Source organism: Pteropus medius, unplaced genomic scaffold (genome assembly GCF_902729225.1).
Source record: "Pteropus medius unplaced genomic scaffold, Ma_sr-lr_union100, whole genome shotgun sequence".
NCBI lineage: Eukaryota > Metazoa > Chordata > Mammalia > Chiroptera > Pteropodidae > Pteropus > Pteropus medius.
Window position 1 is genome coordinate 1,069,171 of NW_024342645.1, and position 23,149 is coordinate 1,092,319.

Consider the following 23,149-nt stretch of genomic DNA (forward strand, 5'->3'; position numbering starts at 1 on the left):
TGGAGTATGGATCATCTCAGCTTGTGGAGCCCAGCTAGGGTAGCTCAGCTCTCACGTCTTTCACCTCCAGCTCTAAACAACTTTGTCCGTTTACCCAGAGTGCCCTGAAATGTTATTTTATTTGTGTGTCCTGATATGAAAATGTTTGAGAAATACTGTCCTGGTTGTGTATAAGCAGACAGTAGCTGCGTATCATCCTGTGAGGCTGGGCTGGTGAGGATCAGGGCCAAGTGCTCATCTAGATCGGAGATTCTCAAGTTTCATTGTGTGGGAGACTCTCTTGGGGAGCTTCTTCAAAGTGCCGAGTCCCAGTACCTACTCCCAGAGAGTCTGATTTTAAGAGTCTGAGTTGGGTGGTTGGGTGGAGTTCTTTTCTGTATTCCCTTGCTATGTTGCTGGTTTGGGGATGCCATATTGAGCAGATCTGGCTTAGATGCTCATTAGATCTTTCTGCTTTCCCTAGGCCCTTCTTGCTGTACACAGGCCCTCAGCTACAAAGCTAAAAACGACATTTGAAAAATTAAACAAGTGATTACAAAGCAGCGTGGTGAATGCCAGCACCTAGAAAGCATAGAGTGTCCTGCGAGCTCTAAAGAGATAGCCCCTCCACCTGGGAAGTTGGGAGGTCTCCCAGGGAAGGCAGTTCTTGGTTGGTCTTAAGGAATGAGGAGGACAGAGAGGTGAGAAGGATATTCAAGGTAGAGGAGGCTGACTCTGCAGAAGCATCTCAGCTTGGGATGGCAAGTCAGACCATCCCATTTGGGTGAAGTAGAAGGTGGTCTGGGGCAGCTTGGGGAGGACTATGCCATGCTGAAGAGTTTAGATTTTTCTTGGAGCACAATGAGGAGGTAATGAACTGATGTGATCAGATTTGCATTTGGGGGAGCAGGTAGGAAATAAATGGGGCTTAGGCACTAGAGTCAGGCCAACCCAGGCTCCAAATGCAACTCTGTTCCTAGTGGCGTTAAGACTTGGGCAGGTTGCTTACCCTCTCTGAGCCTCAGTTTTTTCATAAGTAAAAATGAGTGTAACAATATCTAACATACAGGGTCATGGGGAGATTAAGTGGGCTGGAATATGAGAAACCTCTTGGCCTAGTCCCTGGCACTTAAGCTCTCAATAAAATAATGTCCCTTGCATTCCCTAGCTATATGGCTGTGGCAGCAGGTGGAGGGTGGGTGGGGGAAGATCTCTGGGCACAAGCTGGTGGGAAGCTGTTTTACCAGGTCTGAAAAAAGGGATTGGAAAAGTGGATGTGGGTGCCGCTGCATCAGGAAGTGCATGGACAGCAGGCCAGGGGCATCCTCGGCATGCAGGATGGTGGGAGCAGGGGGTAGATTCGTGGTGCCCTGGGGAGAGAAGTGACATGAGAAGAGGAAGGGTGTAGGACATGATTCTGGAGAAAAACATATTTGAGGGGCTGAGGAGAAGAGTTTGAGAAGAAATCAGAAAAGGAATGTTGAGAAAAGCAGAAGGAAAACCAGGAGAGGCCCATCATGAATGTCAGGGAAGGTGTGGCAGTTGTGAGCACTGCATCCTGCAGAGAGGGCAGTGGGATGGAGACTACGTGGCCACTGGATTAAGCACCAGAAGGTCATGGTGCTTTTCCTGAGAACAGGCAGAACAGGGCCTGGAGTAAGCTGAGGAATCCACACAAAGTGACTGTCCCTTGGAGAAATGCATCTGGGCAGGTTGTTGAGAAGATTCAGGGTCATGAGAGACGGTACTCTTTTCTTGAACAGAGTCATGTCAGGTTCTGTGCTGAGAAAAAGCCATTAGCCTGAGAGGGGCTGAGATGTGGGGAAGGGGAGGGGAGGAGGGAAGATGCAGAAGACTGTATGGGTGAGGTTGGCAGGGAGACAGTGGGGGCCACCCTGAAGGTCCTGATTGTCTCTGAGGGAGGAGAGACTAGAGCTAAACCTTGGAAGAGGGGAAAGAATCAAACATGTCGGGTAAAGGACATTCTGGGTTAGGAGGAGGAGGAAAAGCAGGAACGAAGGAGGGTGTGAGTGTGGACAGCAGAAGGAGGAAAATCTCTGGATAGGAGGGAGGGCCGAACTGCAGAGAGCTGGCTGGACAGCACAGGAAACACTTGCATTTGAGCAATGGTGTAGAGCGTGTGGAAGACCAGATCTGATCACTCCTGGAGGGCTTGGGGCCTGGAGGTCTTGCGTTGTGTCTGGAGAGCCCTCCCAGAGCACTTGAGGGAGTGGCCACCATGGGAGTTGGTCAAGAGGTGGCTGGAGCCTCTGCTGTGCAGACCGGGGGTAGTTGCCCCTCTGTTCAAATGGGCATTGATAGTCTGTGTTTCCTCTCCTCATTTGTGTTGTTTTTTCCCTCTGATAGTCTCTGATGACTGAACTGGGGTCTCCATGTTGCAGTTACATCTCGTATATTTAATTTGGAGATCTTAATAAACTGGAAGGATGGAATTTAAATCACATCGTAGGGTAATGAGTGCTCCATGTAGCCTCGCTTCCTTCTTTTTCCACTCTCAGGCCCTGCTCCTCTGCCTTCCTTTCTTGGAGAGAAACATCTCTGCTTGCCTAGTGGAAGTGGAAAATCCAGTTCCCATTCCATATGTAACCTTGCTGGCACACACCTGTTTTATTGTGGGAGAGCTGCCAGGAGGGGCACTGATTAATTTACGACTGTATTTGGATGACTGCAGGCTTGCTCTTTAGAGAGTGGAGCTGGGCAGGAAGGAAAGAGGGGAGGATTTTTCCCAACAATGGAGTATTTGGCAGGGGACAGCATGCCTGCCTCCACCTCTGGGAGTATGGAATGGAAGAAGGCTCTGAATGATCCTTGGGAGAGTTCATGGAGGAAAAAGCCAGGGAGCATATCTGAACTGGTGGGAGACTTCCTATATAGGGGCTGTGGTTGACTCAGAATAAAATCAAATCCCAGTTCTCTAGGGTTAGCAGTACAGAGGAAAACTCCCGCTTAAGAGCCAAGATTATTGAAGTCTCAATTGTTCCTAGGTTTCTGTCCTCCTGGCTCTGGCACCAAAGAGCTCTGAGGCCACTCCCTGCTGGCTTTAGGTGGCTGGCCCAGCCTGAGTTGGAACTGAGATCATTGCTCAATTTCCCTAAGCACAGCTGAGTCAAGATTGGGATATTTAACAAAATATTGCTCAAGGTTCAGGGATGACCAAAGGGAAATAAACACAAAAAGTAACATGAAACCAGCCCACATGTCAGGTACAAGGACAGCTGCTTCTTCAGCTAGAGGGTCTCCCCTGCTCCCCCTCCCTGCCACCCAGTGCTCTGTCCCTGGCTCCTGGTCCTCCATATGTGACAGGGGTCACCTTTCTCTACTTCTCTTGTCCTGGGACATAGCTTTACAATGGAGCCTAAAAGGACAGCTGCCTCAGACAACATCAGATAAGCTCGTGTAGGAGAGAAACACACACAGTAGCAGGAAGCTAGAGTCATGACCCTCCTTTAGCTGTTTTCCTGGACATTGGGGTATTCTCTCCGGTAGCAGCATAATGTCGTGAGGCCCTCCATAAGGACAAGGTCCCCATTATTGCATTTCGTGTGTTCTTCCTTTTTTTTCCCTTTCTCTCTTCATTTATTTCTCAAATTGTTCAGAAACCAGACAATTTATTTATTGGAGGCCCCGCCAAATAACTATTTATTGGGGACCCCACCAGAGATACACACCGAAATCAAGACACAAACGTGACAGAGAAAAAAAACCCCAAACAATCCAAATGGAGCTTAACTCATTAATTTATTATGCTTTTCAATAACAAAATTTAAAACAAAAGTTTCTTGGTATGTCCTTGAGGCTTCCTTCCTGGGGTTGCCCTCCCCGTAAATCATGGTAAGGAGGTGGGGCAGAGGAAGCCTGGCCCATTCCCCAGCCCTCCTGGGTGAGGGAAGAACAGAGCTCCTTGCAGCTGAGCTGTGGAGCCAGCTTCCCCAGGGCCTGAGGGAGGACTGAGAGATGCCTGTTGTAGAACAAGGGCGTGGTCTTTTCCTTTAGGCTCCTTGGAAGCTAGTGATCACAGAAGAGGGCTGGAGTGAGGGCTGCTGAGGGTCCAGCTGGTGGTTGTCTTCCAGCCCTTGGGTCTTATTTTGTGCTGAGGATAAGTGCTGTGTCAGGGGTAGCGGGCCACCTGGTTAGGCTTACTGATTTGTGGTTTTGTCCCTATTTTTGTGAGGGTCTTATTCAATTCCTCAAGTTAAGCTCCCTCTCCTGGGAAGCATTGTGCAGGCTATTGGGGATTCAGCACTGAGCAGCCCAGACTGGACTCCTCCCTTGTGAAACTTACATCTTACTGGGGGAGGCAGACAAATCCTAGTATCAAGTAAGTATATTAAGATTCAATCCCCATCATCTGTGCTGAGTTCCAAATAATCCAATTATAATACAAGAGATCACATTCCTGTGAGGTAATGACAAGTGTTTACCTGGTGAGGGATACTGATAACGAGGGAGGCTATGCACATTGGGGAACAAGGGATATATGGGAAATCTCTGCACTTTCGGCTCAGTATTGCTATGAACCTAGAGCTGCTCTAAAAAATAAACTCTAGAAAAAAAAATCTGGTCTAGGAACACGGTTTCTTAGCATCAGCAGGAAAAGGAGGTATTAGATATTCATGATCACTCTCCTAGAAGTTATGTATAAAATAATTTAAAAATATCTTAAGTACCTTCACTATGCCTATAAAAATTCTGAGTAGTGGCACTGCTCCCAGCTAGGCAGAACTTTATGAAGTAATTTAAATCCAGAACTTTATGAAGTAATTTAAAAAGTCACATGATTTTAAAAGTAAAGGGTCATGAACCTACATAGTGTAAGAAACTGAAATTAATAATATATTTTTAGTTTGCAGAATTAAAAAAATTTTGCAAGTTGAAATAAAGAAAACATTGAATTTAAAAAATGAATTATTTTTCTGCCATAAAAAGTAAATGTAGCACAATTTACATTATGCCCAATTGTACTTACACTGAAATAAGAAAGTCCCAAATGGTCGCAAGGTTGTCACTTCTTGGATATCCCGTCCCTGCCCCCCAAAACATGAGTTTGAACATTTCCTCTTCAAGAACAGTGGTGGGTGTAGAGTGTGGTGGTGGCTGGAGGACAGAAGGAAACAAACCCCCAGCTGTGTTATGTATGAATGAGTGATATTTTGGGATTTTCCTGGAATTTAAATTTTATGATGAATGTTATTAGAGTCTGAGACAGAGAGTAAAAGAGGGGCCTAGTTGAAGAGAACAAGTAGAGGAGCTGACGTTTGAGCAAGAGCCTGAAGGATGGATGAGAAGGAGCCCAAGGTTGAAATGAGGGGCGGGTAGGCTATGAGGCTGTCAGCAGAGAAAGGAAGATGATGCTCATGGGAATCCCAGAGTGGATCTGAGGCTGCAGCTCCTGGGACAGCAAGACAGTGGCTGGAGGGGCTTTGCCTCAGCCCCAGGCTTAGCTCTGTTCCCTCCCATCTAGTGACACCCAGTGTCTACATCTGGTGGCTTCTCTTTCAGGTACTGACTGTGTCGTTCATCAGCTTTCTACACCATGGCTTCTGTGTCCTCCTGACTTTGGTCCATCACGACCTCTTTCTACCCCTCTGTCAACCCTAGAAAGTTGGTTCTAGTATTCTCCTCATATTACTGTGAGGAGACTGAGGCATGTTAGGTGACTTGCCCAAGGTCACTCCGGGTGTCAGACCCAGGCATTCTGGCTCCAGGGCTGTGTTCTTAACCAGGGTTTGTTAAACCGCACCTCACTGGGGCACCATTTCTCTGGCTCCTGTTCCTTCTCCCAGCCCTGACTGTGTGAGCCTTCTGGGTGTGTCTCCATCAACCTGAACTTTATCGGCCACTGCTGGGGCCTCCGCAAGTGCACAGCACTGGCTGAAGTGGTGCTGAGAGGAGCAGGAGGGGGTGCTCAGCAAGTATGGCTGCTCACCCTGCTCACCCCTCCTGTGCCCTGCACGGCGTAGGCACCTCGGGGGTCCTCATGGGCTTTTGTGCTGTGCTGCACCATGCAGGGGCCTTCCTGAGGTTTTTTGCACATATTCTGGGGCTAGAGGTTTCACTTCAAGACAATTCTGTGAGCTGGAAACAGGTTCCAGTTATGGCTTTTCTGACCTCAAGACAAATAGTGGTTGTTGCTTAGATACCCAGCAATTGAGGTACCCAGAAGCATTGAGGCATCTCTAGCAATGGTCTCTCTGCTGTCTCTGCTTCTCTCTGCCATCTATTCTTCTCTTCACCGACCAGACTGCTCAGCTCACTGAGATTTCTGCTTCCCTGTAAGACCTACTGAAATGAAGCCCATAGTGGCAGCCTCAGCCCCGATATCATTCTTAGTCCCTGAGCAACTGCCATTTCCTGCTGTGCCTGTTAGTTCAAACTTCCTAGGAAGAGGGAGACCGTACCCAGGGCATGGGGTGTGTGTGTGTGTGAGCAGGACTAGCCGTCACTAGTGCAATATCATTATTTCCATTTTACAGAAGTGGAAGCTAAGATTGAGAGAAGGTAAGTAACTTGCTTAAAGTCACACAGCAATTTTGGGAAAGAGTTGCAATTAGAACTCAGAGCCACTGGACTCCACAGCCTCTTCCAGTGGACGCTGGGAGTCCTCGGGCCTGAATTCTAACTTGGGATATCTCCTCTTACTTATTCTACCATTATGTTCAGTTGCCTGAGGCCTTTCCACATCCTATTCCTTCTCTTGCTCCTGGAAGGGCTACTCCTCGACACCCCACTTCCCAACCAGCTGGGTAAAGAAGGAAGACCTAGAGCTCTCCCTCAGGCCCTGGGGAACACCCAGGTGCACCCAGGAATGGGGAGGGTGGTGGTGCTGGAAGGGGAAGGAGCTTCCTTGAAGCAACATTCTTCCTCTGGCTGAGCAGCTGCTCTACCTTGGGCCCCAGGTTCCTAATAGGATGGACTGTCCCTGGTACTTTGGGTGGTTTTCCCCAAGTTCTGGCCAGGCCTCCCTCCCATTGTTCTCATCATGACCCTCTCCTACCAGACAGCACTACCCTCAGTTTGTAACACCAAGAATCTGGGCCAGAAATAGTGAAGAAGTATAGGACTATAAGCGGTATCAGTTAAGGGGTTAATGTCATTCATTCAACAGCTTTGTACTGAGTACCTACTGTATGGAGGGGTCCTTGCTAAGATATGTAATGGTAAACCAGATAGACAGGGCTAGCCCTCAAGGGCTGCTGCTTAATGCAATCAGTTCTGCAGTAGGAAAATATACTTATTTGAACTCTTTGCCAGGGACTATGCTAAATTACTCTATGTGGAACTTCTTATTTGATTTTCAAAATAACTATATGAAGTAGATGCTACTATAGCCTCTGTTTCCCTGGGGATGTGCTGGATAGCCTGGTGACGATGGTCAGCAACACCGTACTGTATATCTGACAATTGCTAAGAGAGTAGATCTTAGAAGTTCTCATCACAAGAAAAAAATTTTTGGGACTATGTATGTTTCTAGCATGTTAACTAGGGTTATTGTAGTGACTGTTTTATAATAAATACAAATAATTGAATTATTGTGTTGTACACCTAAAACTAACATAATGTTATATGTCAATTATATCTCAATAATAAAAAATTAACATTTTTGGGGATCTAATGTACAGCATAGTGATTATATAATACTGTGTTATATATTTGAATGTTGCTAAGAGAGTCAATCTTAAATATTCTCAGCACAAAAAGGAAATGGTAATTATGTACCAGGAAAGAGGTGTGTTAGCTAATGCTATGGTGGTAATCATTTTGTAATAGGTATATATCAAATCAGTACTTTAACTTACACAATATCCTATGTCAACTATATCTCGATAAAGCTGGAAAGAAACGAAACTCCCCCTCCATTTACAGTTGGGAAAACTGAGACTTAGAGAAGTTAATTAATTTATTCGGGGTCCCTCAACTAGTCAGTGAAGAGGCCAGGATTTGAAGGCCATTTTTCGACTCTGACTCTGGAAGCCACACCTTCAGAACTTAAGCTGGGAAGGGGGGACAGTGCTGCTCATAACCTTGGGGGTTCAAGGATGTCTTCCCAGATGGAGTGACATCTAAGTTGCTGTTACTTCTAGAAGGGGGGATTGTATGAAGATGGGTGTAGGGAGGAGAAGGGTATTCTAGGCAAGGGGGAACAGCATGTGCAAAGGCCCAAAACACCTATTCTGCGTTCTACCTGGTTAGTGCCAGGCGAGAAAATGGAAACCCTTACTTACTCTCTAGGACCATAAGCATCTCAAGGACAAGGCTATTCTGACTCACCTGTGTATTCCCACTACCTGGCCTGGTATCAGGCATATAGTAGGGCTCGCAAATATTTCTGGACTGGGAAACTTTAAGGGGAGATGCTCAGTGACAGGGAAGAGGGACTGAGCCGGGAAATTCTGTTACACTCCTTCCTGGCAGGACCTTCCCTTGTGTCTTGGCAGATGTTCTGAGAAAACAGGCTCACACTCTTCCCACAAACCCTAGGATGCTGCCCTTGCCTGAATTTGGACATGGCGTCTAAATATCGTTCAGCCAGTGCCTCCTAACCTTTCCGAGGTCACGCATGCTTTTGAATTGCTTGGGAAAGCATTTCCTGCAGAAAATGCACATACAACACCCACAGGATTCCACGTGGAGTGTTCTAGAGACCCTCGCCTCCAAGGCCCACCTGGGAAGTTGCCTCATATGGAGCCCAGAATCCCCTCTGGCCCCTCTCCCTATTGACTCTGATACCTGCTGGGTCAGGTGACCCATCTCCACCTGGGAAAACTGGACTAGGCTCAGCCTCTTTTTCCTGCCCACAGCTGGGCCCAGAACAGCCTGCTTCCAGCACACAGTCTATCCTGCCCTACTTCCTGACTCAGACTGCTAGACCCTGAACCCGCGGGGCAGCCACCACTATCCCCCGTGCCCTTCCCACTATCCAGCTTTGTTCTACTCCTGTCCCTCCCTTTCTCTTCTACTTCCGTGTGCTGCCTAGGGAAATCCAGTGGGAATGGCCCCCATTCCTGCCGGGGGCTCACCCAGCCCCTGCCTTCCTTCTGGTCCCCTCTCTTTCTGTACTACAATGTATGTGATTATCCAGTCATCCTATCCAGTTTGCTCATTCAACTACTTACACGACAAAAGTTTCAAAGAATGTCATTAGGACTTCTGTTTCCTCTTCAGTCCTCTCCTACGTCCATTCTCCTTTCTAGTCTGCTTAGATGACATCATTTCTATCAATCTGTTGTTAAACCCTATACTCCCTTATCACTTTGCTGCTGCTGAGCCGAACCCCAGCCCTAGGAGGCCTTGGGTGGGAATCCGTTTCAACAATCAGTCTGGTTGTTCTCTGTGTGTGCTGTTCTCCATGCATGCATTTCCCTCCCCTTCTTTCCTGCTTGTGCTCCCAAGTCTCTCCCCACCCTCCCTTGTAGGGCTGCTTTCTACTTCCTAGAGTCCAAGGGAAGTGAGAGAGAATGGACTCTGAACAGGACCACAGGCAAGATGGGGAGCAGGAGCAGGGAAGAGACTCTGAGGTGAGTGGTACTCAGCAGTACTCAGCAGTACTCCAGCATAGACCCCCGCCCACTGGACTTGACTCCCCTATGGACACACTGGACTGGCCCACTGAAGCGGAGGGTCCCATGTGGCACTGGTAAAAGGAGACCAGAACTTCATCCCTTGATCCTTCTCCCCTGAGGAAGGTAGACAACAGAACTGGCAGGGGGATTCCCCCCACATGGGGCAGGGGTGGGTGGCCCTGCAGAGCCAGCTACCCTCTATCCTGCACTGGCTCCTGTGCGCTACTGGACGAAGTTGTGCTTGTGGGAAGCTGGACCACTCTTATTCACCATTATGTCATGGCTGCCACCTGGGGGTGCATCCCTGCTTAGAAGTCCTGCTGTATGTGGCTGTGGTGACTGTTTCAAACCTTCAACTCTTCCTCCTCCCCAGCTGAGCTCCGTTCAGTGGGGCCACCACCTACTCGAAGTTACCATGTGGACCTCCCTTTCCCTGTGCCTATGCCTCCCTGATAGACCTCTCTGCTCGCCTCTGCTGCACCTTCTACTATTAGTAACTTGAATTATTGATGGCCACTTTTATTGCCTGTATCTTCACTCCGTCCCCTCCTTCTGGTTTCTTCCCAACAGCATGTAAACATCCACAGACTTTCTCCATCTTAAAAATATTTTTCCAGTCTTTCTCTCCCCAACTTCTACTTCACAAACAAGCTTCTTGAAAAAGTGGTCTTTACTGACTGCCTCCATTTCTTCATCTCTCTGCACTCTGAAATCCACTCTGACCTTGTGCCATTCCTCCTCTGCTCCACAAAACCAGTCCTGCCAAGATGACTGATGACCTTCATGTCACCAAACCAAGGATACTCTCTTTAGTCCTTTCTACAGCTCTTAGCAGTTTGGTAATGACTGACTATTATCTTCCTCTCAAAACATCCTCTTGCCTCAGGGTGCAGGACACAGACCTCTCTGGGCTCCTTTTAGTCTCCTTTGTCAGTCTGGTCTTGTCTGCTGAGTCATGAACTCCATGCTTCCTCTGGACTTGCTCCCAGCCCTTGACCCTGCTCACACACCACCATGTAGTGTCTTGTGCTCCCAGGACTCCAGTCAAGACTTGGGCATTTCAGATATCCCATGAAGTCATTTCCCCTTGAATATCTCACAGGGATCTACTCACTGTATCTGATCCAATTCCTGATTTTCTTTCCCAACTTGTTCCTCTACCAGCTTTCCCTCAACTCAGCAACCACATGCCCAGGAATCACCCCTGGTACCTCCTCTTCTTCTCTCCCCACATTCCATTCATTACCAAGCCTTATCCTTTCTTCCTCCTCAGGGTCTCACATACCCAGCCACTCCTCTTCTCTCTACTGTCTCCTCCTCATCCACACCCCCTCATTTCTCATCTGGACACGCCTCCCAGGAGCTCCTGGCGTAACAGCAAGTGCTCCTTCTCCTAATCTTTCTCCCCTTCACTCTGTTTTCCAGTCTCTGCTTCTAGTCAGCCTCTCTTGCTTTAAAAAAAAACAACAACATCGATGGCTTCCCATTGCTGTCAGGAAAAAATGCAAATCCCTGTATGACATCCAGGATCCTCCCTTCCCTGGAACTCTGTATCCAGCCCTTCTGGCTTCTTGCAGTCCCTGAACTCATACCCTTGCATGGAGCACTTCACCCACCTTGACTGCCATCCACCATCTCGGGCAGGAATCAGTCAGTGAGCACTCCTGTACAGGCACCTAGGCAGACACAGAGGAAGCGAGAGGCACAGCTTGGGGTTTGACAGGTGTAAGTGAAGGAAGATAAGGCATGGCCCAGGGAGGTGGGACATGCTGTAGGGCAGTGCTTGGACTGGAGAGTAGGGGCAGAGTTGATTGGAGGTTGACTGGGTTGGCTGTGGTTGAGGCTGGCTGAGGGAAGCTGTCATCACTCACCGCATAGAGCTCAGGAGTCGACGTTGGGCACGTAGAACGTCAGGTGCCTGAGACATCCAAGGGGAGATAAGGAGAAGGCAGATGGATAAACTGTTCTAGAACCCAGGAGAAAGATCTAGGCATAAGCTTAATTTGAATAAAGGCTAGGTCTTGGGAGCAGATGTGGTCACTCAGGAAACACGTGCAAAGGAAGAAGAGAAGAGACCTGAAATGGAGCTCTGAGAAATAACCACGCCTACAGGATGGTCATTAGAGGAGAGGCCTCTCTGAGTTTTCTCATCTGTAAAATGAGTATAACAATGTGAGTTGCTGAAAGGATTAGGTAAGATGAAGTATATAAAGTGTTTGAAACAGAGTTGGTGCTCATTGATGGATCTTGTAGGTATGACATGTTTCCACAGTGACCTTCCTCTTGGTTACATTGGTTTATTAACAGCCCTTCAAAAGATGTTACCAAAGACTTGGACTTCATCGCTGCTGACCGCAGTCCCACACCAGATATTAGGTTCTGTGAATGCAGCCCAAGGTTGCACTTGTGTTTTTGGTCTTGCAGGCTGCTGCTAAGCATAGGCTCAGCTGCGACCTCTGGGTCAATGTGAGGGAGGCATTGAACCCGAGAGCCTACAAGTTAAGATGTAAAGGAAGCAACCAGGCCTCTGGCAGGAGCTGAAGGCAGTCCTCAGACCTAGCATCTGTTCCGTGCCCTTTATAGCAGCGCCCTGGAAAGTAGCGGCTATCCCCAGGGCCCGTTGTTCAGTGCTCTGAGCTTCCCAGGCAGGCATTGGGAAAGGGAGAGGAGGTGGGGGAGGGGGAAAGTGAAAAGAAGGACAGGTTTTAGGAGCTACTGGGACGATGAAGGAAGGGCGAAGGGTCTCCAGGTTAGGATGCTCTGGGTCCCCCATCCAAATCTCCTTTCAATGATGCTGGGGCAATGCAATGTCTGCTGCCTCTGATGAAGGGAGTCCGACTTTGACCATCTTTGGGAAGCTGGACTCCTGGCTAGTGGGTGATGGCTGGAGCAACATTGCCCTCGCATGGCCTGGTCTGCAAAGCCAGTCAGTGGATGTTCCCTAGATATTACCACTGTGCTTAGGCACCCTGCCTCTGGTGAGGTCCCACAGGCTGCCTCTCTATCAGCCAGCTTTCTAGTCCTTGGCTGTCTGGCAGCCGGACAGTCCATTTCCAGCTGTGTTAACTAAGAATGTCCCTTTGTTTCTGGAGTATGTTAGCTGTTGCTGCCTGGTATATTTCTGTCTGTCCTGCTGACTTGGGCTGTCTGTCTCTGTCTCTGTGATCAGCATCTCCTGTCTCTTTCCATCAGTCTCAACCTCACTCCATGCTTTGGTCTTTGTTTCTGCACTTTCTTCTGTCTTTGTCTTGTTCCCTGCCCCTTTCCGTTGTCCCTGTGTCCTGGAGCTGGGGTCATGTCTGCCCTCCCCCTAATAGTGGACTGATTCTTGGGAAAGACTGAGATTTTCAGCTTTTTCCACGATGAGTCAGGAACTCCTGGAGGGATGAGCGCTCAGGCCGTACCCAGCAGTGACCTCAGAGGATGCAGGAGGTCAGAGGAGCCTAGGGAGTGCTGAGGACTGTGACAAAAGATTTTCCAAAATATGCTCACGGGGCTGGCTGGGGCGGGTGCATTCCAGTGGATGTTTAGGGAGAAGACTGAGTGGGCTGGCTGGCTGCCAGCATGGAGCAGTGCTGCAGGGCTGTTCAAGCTGCCGCCTGTGTGCAGGGTTTTCCCATTCTCCTCTATCCTCACCAGGCTTTCTGTTGCCTCAGGGACTTTGCACAAACTGCTTCTCTTTCCTGGAATAGTCTTGCTCTTGAGTCCTCATCTTAGAAATCACTTCCTCTCCTGATTTACAATATCTGAGATAGGCCTTTCCTTTTCTGTACCCAGGCAGCACCTTCTCCACTGTTAATGTTACCTGATTGAAGTTTTACGTCCCCCACTTGTATGTCTATTGCTGTATCATCAGTGTCTGACCCTTTCTAGTCTCAGTAAATACTTGTAGAAAGAACATTCTGGAGTCCCACCTGGCCTCTCAACTTGTTGCTTCCTCTTTGAAGCCTCTCTTCTCTCTCTGCTTCCATAGGTTTTAGGATTGTGCTGTCCAATGTAGAAGTCATTAGTCGCATGTGACTATTTACATTTAAACTAAGTAAAATGAAGTAAAATTAAAAGTTCAGTTCCTCAGTCACACTAACCACTTTTCAAAACGCTGTGCCCACGAGTAGCTGGTGGCTGCTGGCCTTGCTGGCTGGTGCAGAACAGATGTAGGACATTAGCATTGTGACGGAAAGTTCAGTTGGTCAGCGCTGTCTTAGAACAGTCTTTGGAAACTGCTCTTTTCCTCAGATTATTTTCCATCTTCGGGGAGGATAGAACCCTGATGGGTGCCTCTCAGGTAACATAGGTTTGGTGGGTGGATGGATGGATGGTTTCTGAGCTGGCCAGTGGAGCTTTCTTGCTGGTCTGTGGAGATGTTGTTCTGTTTCAGGTTCTGCAAGGGAACACAGGGTCTTCGGTGACCCTGAGCCTGAAAACTTGAACTTGTTGGTGGCCTTCTCTTGGTGGCCTTCAGGAGAGAGACTCGGGGCTGCAAGATTTGGGGGTTCCTTCAGGTAAGGTGATGGACTGATGGGCAGACTTGGAGCCTCATGTTTTGGAGAGAGCACTGAGTTGTGCTGTAGGGTGAAAGTAGCCAAGATGGCTGCAGCAGACCAACTGCAGAAGGGGTGGTCGCATCCAGGCCTCAGGGATGGCTGCTGGGCTCACATCTTTGCAGACCTGAGCTCTGAGAGAAGGATGAGGGTCTTGGGAGATGGATGAGGCAGCTACAAGGCTAGAGTCCTGCCCAGCACAGGGCAGAAAGGAGTTGAAGCCGGCCTGGGAAGACCCTGTCTCACCTCCATCTCTCACCAGCACCTGGGCTTGGACAGTTGGGGTCACAACAGAGGTCTGTCCCTGTAGGAGCAGGAGTTCAGTGATGGTCTCTGTTCTGTCCCTGTGGAGTCCTCTCCATTTACTACCCCAAAATGCTCCAGGCAACAGTCCTGCCTTGCTGCAGCTGCTCTGAGGAGAAAGGGATAGAGGGAGGACAGTCAGGTGGTCAGGGCCCCCCAAAACACATCTGCGTGCATACACTCATATTCATACAAATGCATACACACACTCATTCTCACAAACATATATTCATATGCACATCCACAGATGTACATATGCAGAAACACACACACACAGACACACACACACACACACACACACACACACACAGTCCCTTTAATGGCTCCCAATGCTCCCTAGATAATCTGTGATTTTGTCTGACAAGCTTGGAACAGGCCTCCAGGAGACATCAGACCTATACCGGAATGAAGAGACAGCTAGTAATCTGAGGTCCCAGGGATGCTGTGGGAATTAGAGGGGGCCTTGCCAACCTACAGTGGTCACAGAGCTCCAGGGTAGCAGAACTGAACCTGGCCTTGGAATTCAGATAGCATTCAGGGGAGGAGAGGGTGGGCGAGAGATTTTGTGTGCATAAACAGGGAAGCAGCAAAGTGCCAGGGACAGTGGGAGATGGGAGGAACTCAGGTTGCCCACATGGGACAGGTAATACCCTCTCCCCCTCCCCATTTGCTCTGCCTATCCCTGACCTGCTCTTCCCTCCCGCTGGTTTCTCAGCATCTTTGCACCAGAGGCCTCAGAAGTTCCTGGAAACTCTCTGTCTGGCCTTTGGCCCAGGAACAGGCCTGGAAGTGGTGGGGGGCAAAGGGCTGCCTGCTCGTCATCTGTCTGTAGGGTTCTCTGAGTTGGCACTGACAGGCTCACCTGGTCAGCTGTACCACTTGGTGCCACTTTGTGCCACACACATGGTTGTGCCCTCTCTTCTACCTGCGGCAGTTGTCTGGGTGACAAGACTTTCAGCTTGGGGGATAGGAGCAGTTTCCTTGGTCCCCTGACATCCAGTTGGGAAGGGGTATCCCCTGCCAAGCCCAGGGAACAGTGTGTGGGTCTATGCAAGGAAATTGTCCCAGGTGACCTGAATGCCTTGAAGGAAGACGTCTGGTAAGTTCTCTCACCTTCCTGCCCTGGCCCTCATGTCCCACTGCTTGAGTCACTCTGTTGAGATAGGAGTTGGTTTCTCCTAACAACGCCTCAATACTGGTCCTGAAGTGGTTGTCACATATCATCTGGCGCACCCCTCACTTTGTAGATGAGGAAACCAAGGCCCAGAGGGCAAGGCACAGCCCAAGGGGACACTGTGGTGTGGAGACGTGGCGGGATAGAGCAATTAATTGAACAAATGCATGTTGAACACTCCCTATGCACCAAGTGTGTGCCAGGACCCATGCAGGTGCTGGGATTCCGTGTTGAGGAAGCTGTAGTCTTGTCTTGGAGAGCATATGACCCTATCAGAATGTCGCGGGATCCAGAGCTGTGGGGAGAGCGGAGCAGGAGGCTGGCCACTGGCCACTTTTCCACGTCAGTGTGCTGCACCCAGATTTAGCCTTCTGTGCCTTCTTGTTTGTTTGTGTTTTTAAAATCTGCTTTGAAGCGAAGATAGTAATAGTATGGAGGCCACAGTTCGTTGTGAGTGCATGTGTGAAGTGTACAGAAGAGTGCTGTGTAAGTGCTTGCTCTATCTGTAATGCAGCTGTCACCTGCCTTTGGCGCCTTTGGTTTCTGGGCGCGGATCAGACGCCTTCCTCCAGGGAAGGGTGGGGGAGGGAGGAACAGCTGTGTGGGGGAGGAGAAGGAACGGTTGGGGGCTGGAGGTGTCCCTGCTCTCCCCTGCCCAGAGGTGGGGAAGGTCAGGCAAGGAAAAAACTGGCCAGGACCCGATCTGCTGTGTTACAAGTTCGAAAAACAGAAACATCAAATAAACAATGAGAGCCCCGCTCTTAAACCCATTCGATACTTTTAACCCCCCTCAACTCATTTTGCAAAACCTACTCCTTAAGATTAAACACAATTAACAGTCTAAATTGCATTCTTTTTAGACCTTTCATGCATTTATTTTATTTTTATTTTTAATTTTTGAATTTTTAAAAGATTTTATTTCAGCCAAACTGACAACATGCTGAGGAGCAATGTCTCGAATGCTCCCTAGACCTTTTATATATGTTAATAACCTAAATATACACACATAAATACCATTTTTGTTTTTTAAAAAAGGAAAGAATTTTGCATAATATTATACTCATTGTCCTGCAACCTGACTTTTTCTACCTAACGATGCGTCTCTGAAATCCTTCCACTTCACACGTGGAATCCTCCGCTGTCTTCTGCATTCCACAGCATGGACATCCCAGAATTTTTGTGCCATCTCCCTAGAAATTGTCATTTGGTGTTTCTCAATCTTTTGCTATTACTAATAATGCTGCTGCAAACAGCCTGGTACATGTGTCCTGTGTCCACATGCAGTGTTTCTGAGGCTAAATTCCCCAAGAGGAAGAGCAGAGAGAAAGGGAATGTGCACTTAAACAATTGTGGGCATCTTTAGGGTTTGCTGATGCAAACCCCCATGTGTGTATATGTGTGTTCAGGGATCAGGAGAGCCATGTGTGTGGGGAGCACAGTTCCCATGACCCAGGCCCCCATACTCTCAAGGCTTCTGGGGCCACATAGCGTGGGCCCCTGAGCACACTTACTGCTCCTCTGCCTCCCTCATATGGGCCTCAGTGCCACTCCTCAGTCCTACTAAATGTCTTAGTCCATTCATTTCCTCTCTCTCTTCTAGATAGTCATTTTGTGCTTTCGCTCTTCCTGCAGCCTCCCTCTTCACTCCCTGCTGATGACCTCACGTCCTGTCTCACCCAGAAAATAGAAGCCACCAGGTGAGAATGTCTGCAGCCGCCGCCCGCCCACCTGCATCATTGCCTGTCGTCTTCTTTCCTGGGGCCAAGGCAGCCCCGCTATTCTGCAACCTGATCTTTAAAAGAATTATCATTGAGATATAATTCACAAAACATAAAATTCACCCTTTTAAACTGTACAATTCAGTGTTTTTTTTAAATATCCACAGAGTTATGCAACCATCACCGGTAGATGATTCCAGAATATTTCCATCACCCCAAATTGAAACCCCATGCCCATTAGCAGCCACTCCCCAGTCTCCCTCCCCGCAAGACTCTGACAACCACTAATCTACCTTCTCTATGGGAAAATTGAGTCTCTATGAATTCATTTATTCTGGACATTTTATGTAAATGGAATCATACAATATGTGGCTTTTGGCGTCTGGTTTCTTTCACTGTTGTCAAGATTCATCTATGTTATAGCATGTACCCGTACTTCATCCCTTCTTATGGCTGAATAATATTCTATTGTATGGAGAGACCACAGTTTGACTATCCACTTATTATCTGATGGACATTTGAATTTTGACTTTCAGCTATTATGAATGATGTTGCTATGAACATTTGTGTACCCCTCTTTTTGTGGCCATATGTCTTTATTTCTCTGGGGTATACTTACGAGTGGAATTGCTGGGCATTTGGTAACTCTGTGTTGAACTTTTTTCCAAACTGACTATACCATTTTACATTCCCATGAGCAGTGTATGAGGATTCTGATTTTTCCACATCTTTGCCAACACTTGTTACTGTCTTTTTGGTCCTGACCATCCTAGTGGATATGCAGAGCTATCTCATCAAGACCAACAACCAGGTCTCATCCTTCTCCCCTGCTTGAGGACATGCTCTCTCTCTTTCAACAGGCTTTTCTTTCTCTACCAATCACTCCCATCAGTGTAAAGCAGGTTCTTATTTTTTCCCCATCTTAAAAATCCGCAAATCTCTCTTGAATCTACTCTCCCTTCAGCTACCATCTCATCTCTCCCTTCCTTTTTACAACAAAATTCCACGAAAGAATTGTCTCAACTTATCTCCAATTTCTTTTTTCATTCTTGCTTGCTCTTCTATCAGGCTTTTGTCACCACCCTGTCACCAAAACTGTTACTCTCAAGGTCACCAGTGCCCTCTGCATTGCTGAATCCAGTGGCCCTTTCTCAGTCCTGACTTGAGGATCAGCAGCTTTTGAACTGGTTGTTCGCTCCCTCCTTTTTCTTGACTTGGACTCTGGGACACCGGCCTCCTGATTCCCTGTCCTTTGCTGCCTCCTCCTCCTCACTCTCCTGTGCTTTCCCACAGCATCTTCCTGACCTTGATCAAGGGCTTTGGGGGCTCAGTCCTTGGTCCCTTCACTTTTCTTTTTACCCTATTGAAACTCATGCAGTCTCATGACTTTAAATGCCATCCAAGTGCTTTTAAATACCCAGATTCCAGTGGCTTTAGGCAGGACCTCTCCCCTGAGCTTCAGACTCATTTATTCAACTTCTCTTGGACATCTAATAGGCAACTCTGATCTGACAAGTCCCAAATGAAGCACCTGAGTCCTCTCATTAAGACTGCCAATCCCACATCTCGGCAAGGGCACCATCATTTTTTTTCTGTAGTTTAGACCAAAAGCTTGGAGTCAGCCTTGACTCTTCTTCCTCTCGCACCCCAGCAAATTCTGCCTCTTTTCCTCATCCACCACTTCAGCTACTCCCAGTCCAAGCCACCGCTTCCTAACCAGTGTCTCTGTTTCCATTGACCCCCACAGTCTATTTTCAACACTGTCCAGAGAGATCCTTTTAAAACGCAAGCTGGGTTAGGCCATTCCTCTACTCAGCACCCTGCAATAAAGCCCCATTTTGCAGGGTCAAAGACTTTGCAATGGCTTTCAAGCTCGTACAGGATCTGGTCCCAGCCACTACCATTCTGGCAGCCCTCCATTTAACCTCATTGGCCCTTTTCGGTTCCTCAGACACGCAGGCATGGCTCAGCCTGTGCACTTGCTGTTCCCTCTGGAACGCTCCTGCCCTAAAATCTACATGGCTCTCTTCCTCATCTCCTTCCAGACTTTACTCAAATGTCACCACCGCCTCTGTGAGATCATGTCTGACCACTCTGTCTAAAGTCACAACCCCTTGGGCACTGTCTATCTGCTTTCTGCTTTTCCTAGTCTTTACCTCTCTAGCATCCTGTCTGTTCTATGTGTTGGACTTGTTTATTTTTGTTTCCCCCACTAGAATGTAAGCGCCATAAAGGCAGGGCTTTTAGTCTGTTTTATTCACCACTCTGTACTCAGCCCCTAAAATAATGCCTGTCACACAGCAGGAGCTGAGTAACTATTTGCTGACGCTAGTAGTCTGGAAGTTCTTTCTGATGTTGAAGAACAGCCTCTGCCTGCTATACCACATATAGCCAGAAGGTGGCACTGTGACAACAGAAATAGCAGATCCCTGGTTTACCAGCCACTTTTCTCAGAAATCCACTCCCACAGAAGTCCCTGCTTCAGAGGTAAAATGCTGAAATGTATGTGACAATGTATGTGCCTCCAAGGTCAGTCTTTTGTCTGTTTCTCATCTCCTGGCAGGATTCCAGAGAACCCGTGATTATTTCTGGGCTGATGAGGGTCACTGAACCTTCCTGCCCCCCCAGCTCCAGGTCCAGGTGATGGTGAGATATCTGGAATCAGACAGCCAGCTGCTGGCAGGTGAATAGATTTGGCTAGACCCTGGGGAATCTTTTAGGGAGCCCTGAGAGAGCAGTGGGGCTTCCCCGCTCACCTCCTCTCTGCTCTTAGCCTTGGGACCTGTCCCGTAGGCCTGGGGCAACCTCAAGCACTTGGCCTGTGTCTGGCTCTGACCGTTCTCAGTAATCAAGAGAACCCTTCTTTCCCTCCTCAGGAGGTGAGTAAAGTGAAAGCCCCTTGGCTCTATGTTCCTGCTGCTTCTCACGGTGAGCATGTGGAGGCGCGAGCAAAGACCCTGGGCTCAGACCAGGGCCCATTCCTGGCTTTGCTACTTCCCAAATGGGTGAACTTGGCAAATTCTGATCCTCAGTTTTGTCATCTGTTCCGTGGAAGAGACATGCCCATCTCATGGAGAAGGTTATATGCTTGCAAAACACCTGTCTGGTTCTGGACTTGAGTAGGCAGGTGCCCTCGGTAAGTGCTAGTTCCCATCCTGGAAGCAGGTAGTGTGAGGACTGTCTGGGCACCAACATCAGACCAGGAGAGAGGGCTGGTGACCGGACCATTCATTGTTCATTTACTTATTCTAACGTCTGTGCAATGCATCTCCTGCGTGCCCAGGCTGCGTAGGCTATAGGGCACTGTAGGGGCCACGAAAGACTTTGTGCTGGCATTCAGGGAACTAAGAATTAATGGAAGAGACAGGACTAAACCTACATAAAAAAGTTAAATAACAGATATGAGATGGAATACAAGAGATGTCAGCAGGCTGCTAATGATGGATTACCCAGTGAGTGGGACAGACAGCAAATGCTCTGAGTCTGGTATGAGGAGCAGAGTGGGTGGTGTGTTCTGGGGAGGCCATGGTGGGCTTGGGGGAAGAGGTAGGTGGAGGCCAAGGCCAGGTCTGCGGTCAGTTTCCAGAGCTGCTCCTGACTGTGTATCAGGCTGGAAGTGTCCTGTTGCTTGCCTGGGGCTGTGGCCGGCATTGGCTGGGGCCACCTGGAGTTGGACCTGGCCCTTACTCAAGAGATGGTTCCAAGGATGGTACCGCTGTCTGCAGACACAGAGAAGACCAGGGTGATGTCCTGGGCCGAGGGTACCCTGGCCCCACCGAAGCTGGTTAAATGTGGGGGCTGGAGCCACCATCAGGATGGGGAACCTCCCCAGGGAGTGTGTTAGGACACTTGGGATTTTGGAGCTGATGCCATCCTGCAGGACCTCAAGTGTGGGAGCACAATGAGTGATGTTGTAGCTCTTCCTGAAAAGTCCCAGTGTGACTTTCAAGAAACGTAAAACTATCAAGAACCTGTGAAGGTGCTATAGCCAGTAGATAATGAATAAAAGCAGAGATCATGGGCTCCATCTCCTGGTGAGACCCCTACCACCATGTCCAAGAAACCTGTGGGCCTCACCCTATCCCCAACACATTTTTCATGTTGCACCCAGCAAGAAGCCGTCAGGACCCGGGGACCAGCATTTATGAGGGCGGCAATAGCTATAGAACCATTTGACCTTTCCCAGTGTCTCAGAACTTGCCGTCTTCCATTCCTGCAAACACCTCTCAGAGCAGTGCTAGCTTGTGTCCAACTTTCTATGCCTAATCTTAGACCTGCTGCCTTTGACCTTCTCACCTTCTGCTTCCCTTATCCAGGTTCTTGCAGTTTCCCTGAGGGAAAAATTGAGGCTGCAGGAAAGGACCCAGGAGCCCCAACACACTCCCTCACTGACCTCAGAGACCCCACATCTAGCAAAGCTCGCTCCTGAGTGTCTGGTCTCTGTGTTCCCATCTGCGGGGAAGCTGCCATCTCGTGTGGCCCTGGCAGACATGGGGCATAGAGGCCCAGGCAGATCCTGAGGGTCAGCTACCTCTGCCCTCTCCCTGCCAGTCTGGGCTTGGGGCTGCTGCTCTTCCCGTGTCCTTGCTTTGCTCAGCTGCCCGACTGGCACTGAGGACCTCTGCTGGCCCCTCTGGGTTTTCAGGCTGGGGCAGGGCCTGGGACGTGAGTCTGTTTACTCCACTGCCCCTCCTCCATGGCACAAGGCAGAACACTCACTTAGATTAATTAATCTGCTGCCCAGCCTGCTCTTCCGGCCCATCTTTTATTCATGGACAAGCGGCGTTCTCTGCTTTACCAGGACATGAGCATCAATATTTCATACTTGCTTTGCTTGCCAGCTCCCTGCTCCCTCCTTCCTGTTTCCCCCCAGCTCTAGGACCTGGAAGCCTGGGCATGCTGGCCTAGTCCAGGATGTCATCGCAGATGCCCATGCTGCCTTCTTCAGCTCCTCTGCCTGTGGCCTGTATGCTGTGCCATCATTGGAAGAGCCAGGCCTGAACCAGAAGCCTTTTTGACTAAGTGAGCTGGAGAGGCAGAGGAAACAGAGGGCCAAGCCTGCAGGGAGCATCTGGGCTAGAATTCTGAGGGGTAAGGGATCTATACCTTAGGGTGGTGGGGACGCTGCAGCTGGCACAGCCTGTCTTGTCACCATACTTGCTGGATTTTTCTCAGGATGGGAGATGAAGGTTGTGCAGCACCTGGCATAGATCTGGTCACACAGTAAGTGCTCATTTTTCTTCCCCTTCTAGACCAGGATATCTTATGCATTTTTTCCATTCCCTGTGCCTAAGCGGTTGAGTGAATGACAGGTGATAGGAATCAAGTGATACCAGCCTTCAGGAGCATAGGTGTACCTTTCACCCTGCTCCTGATCCTACTCACCTTAGCTTCCAGGCTCTCCAGGTTTCCATATAAGTGTTCAGAATCCCAAGGGCTAAACTTTGGATCTGGAGGGGCCCTAACCAGGATCTAGCCCAGGGCTTTCAACCTGGGTTTGTAGAGGGCCTCCTGGAGGGGGAATGAATCTCTGAAACACAAAATCAAGGGTGATGGTGGTGGTGGTGGTTGTGATGTGTGTGTGTATGGGTGTATTTTCTGGGGGAGGATTCCTGGCTTTCCACAGATTCTTAGTGGGGTTTATGAGCCATAAAAGGTTATAAACCACTGAACAGGTCAGATCTCTTTATAATATGGAAGGAAGAGACTGGAGTTACTTGTCCAAGGAGCCACCTCTAAGGTAAGAGTGTGGGAATACGAGCGTGATGGGTGTGTGAATGACATGTGTGCATGTGTGAGTGTGAGTGTGTGTGTGTGTGTGTGTGTGTGTAAGTGTGACAGCACTGGGTGGGT

The 23,149-nt window shown here is 48.9% G+C and overlaps 1 long non-coding RNA gene across 1 annotated transcript in view; it reads left to right on the top strand.

The window, feature by feature from the left end:
- The window catches only part of LOC120605714 (uncharacterized), a 98,656-nt gene extending 81,223 nt beyond the window's left edge, over positions 1-17,433 (top strand). Inside the window, exon 5 of the long non-coding RNA XR_005653688.1 lies at positions 17,211-17,433. This is a non-coding gene — a long non-coding RNA (uncharacterized LOC120605714). The remainder of the gene's footprint in view (positions 1-17,210) is intronic.
- Positions 17,434-23,149: the final 5,716 nt, after the last annotated feature.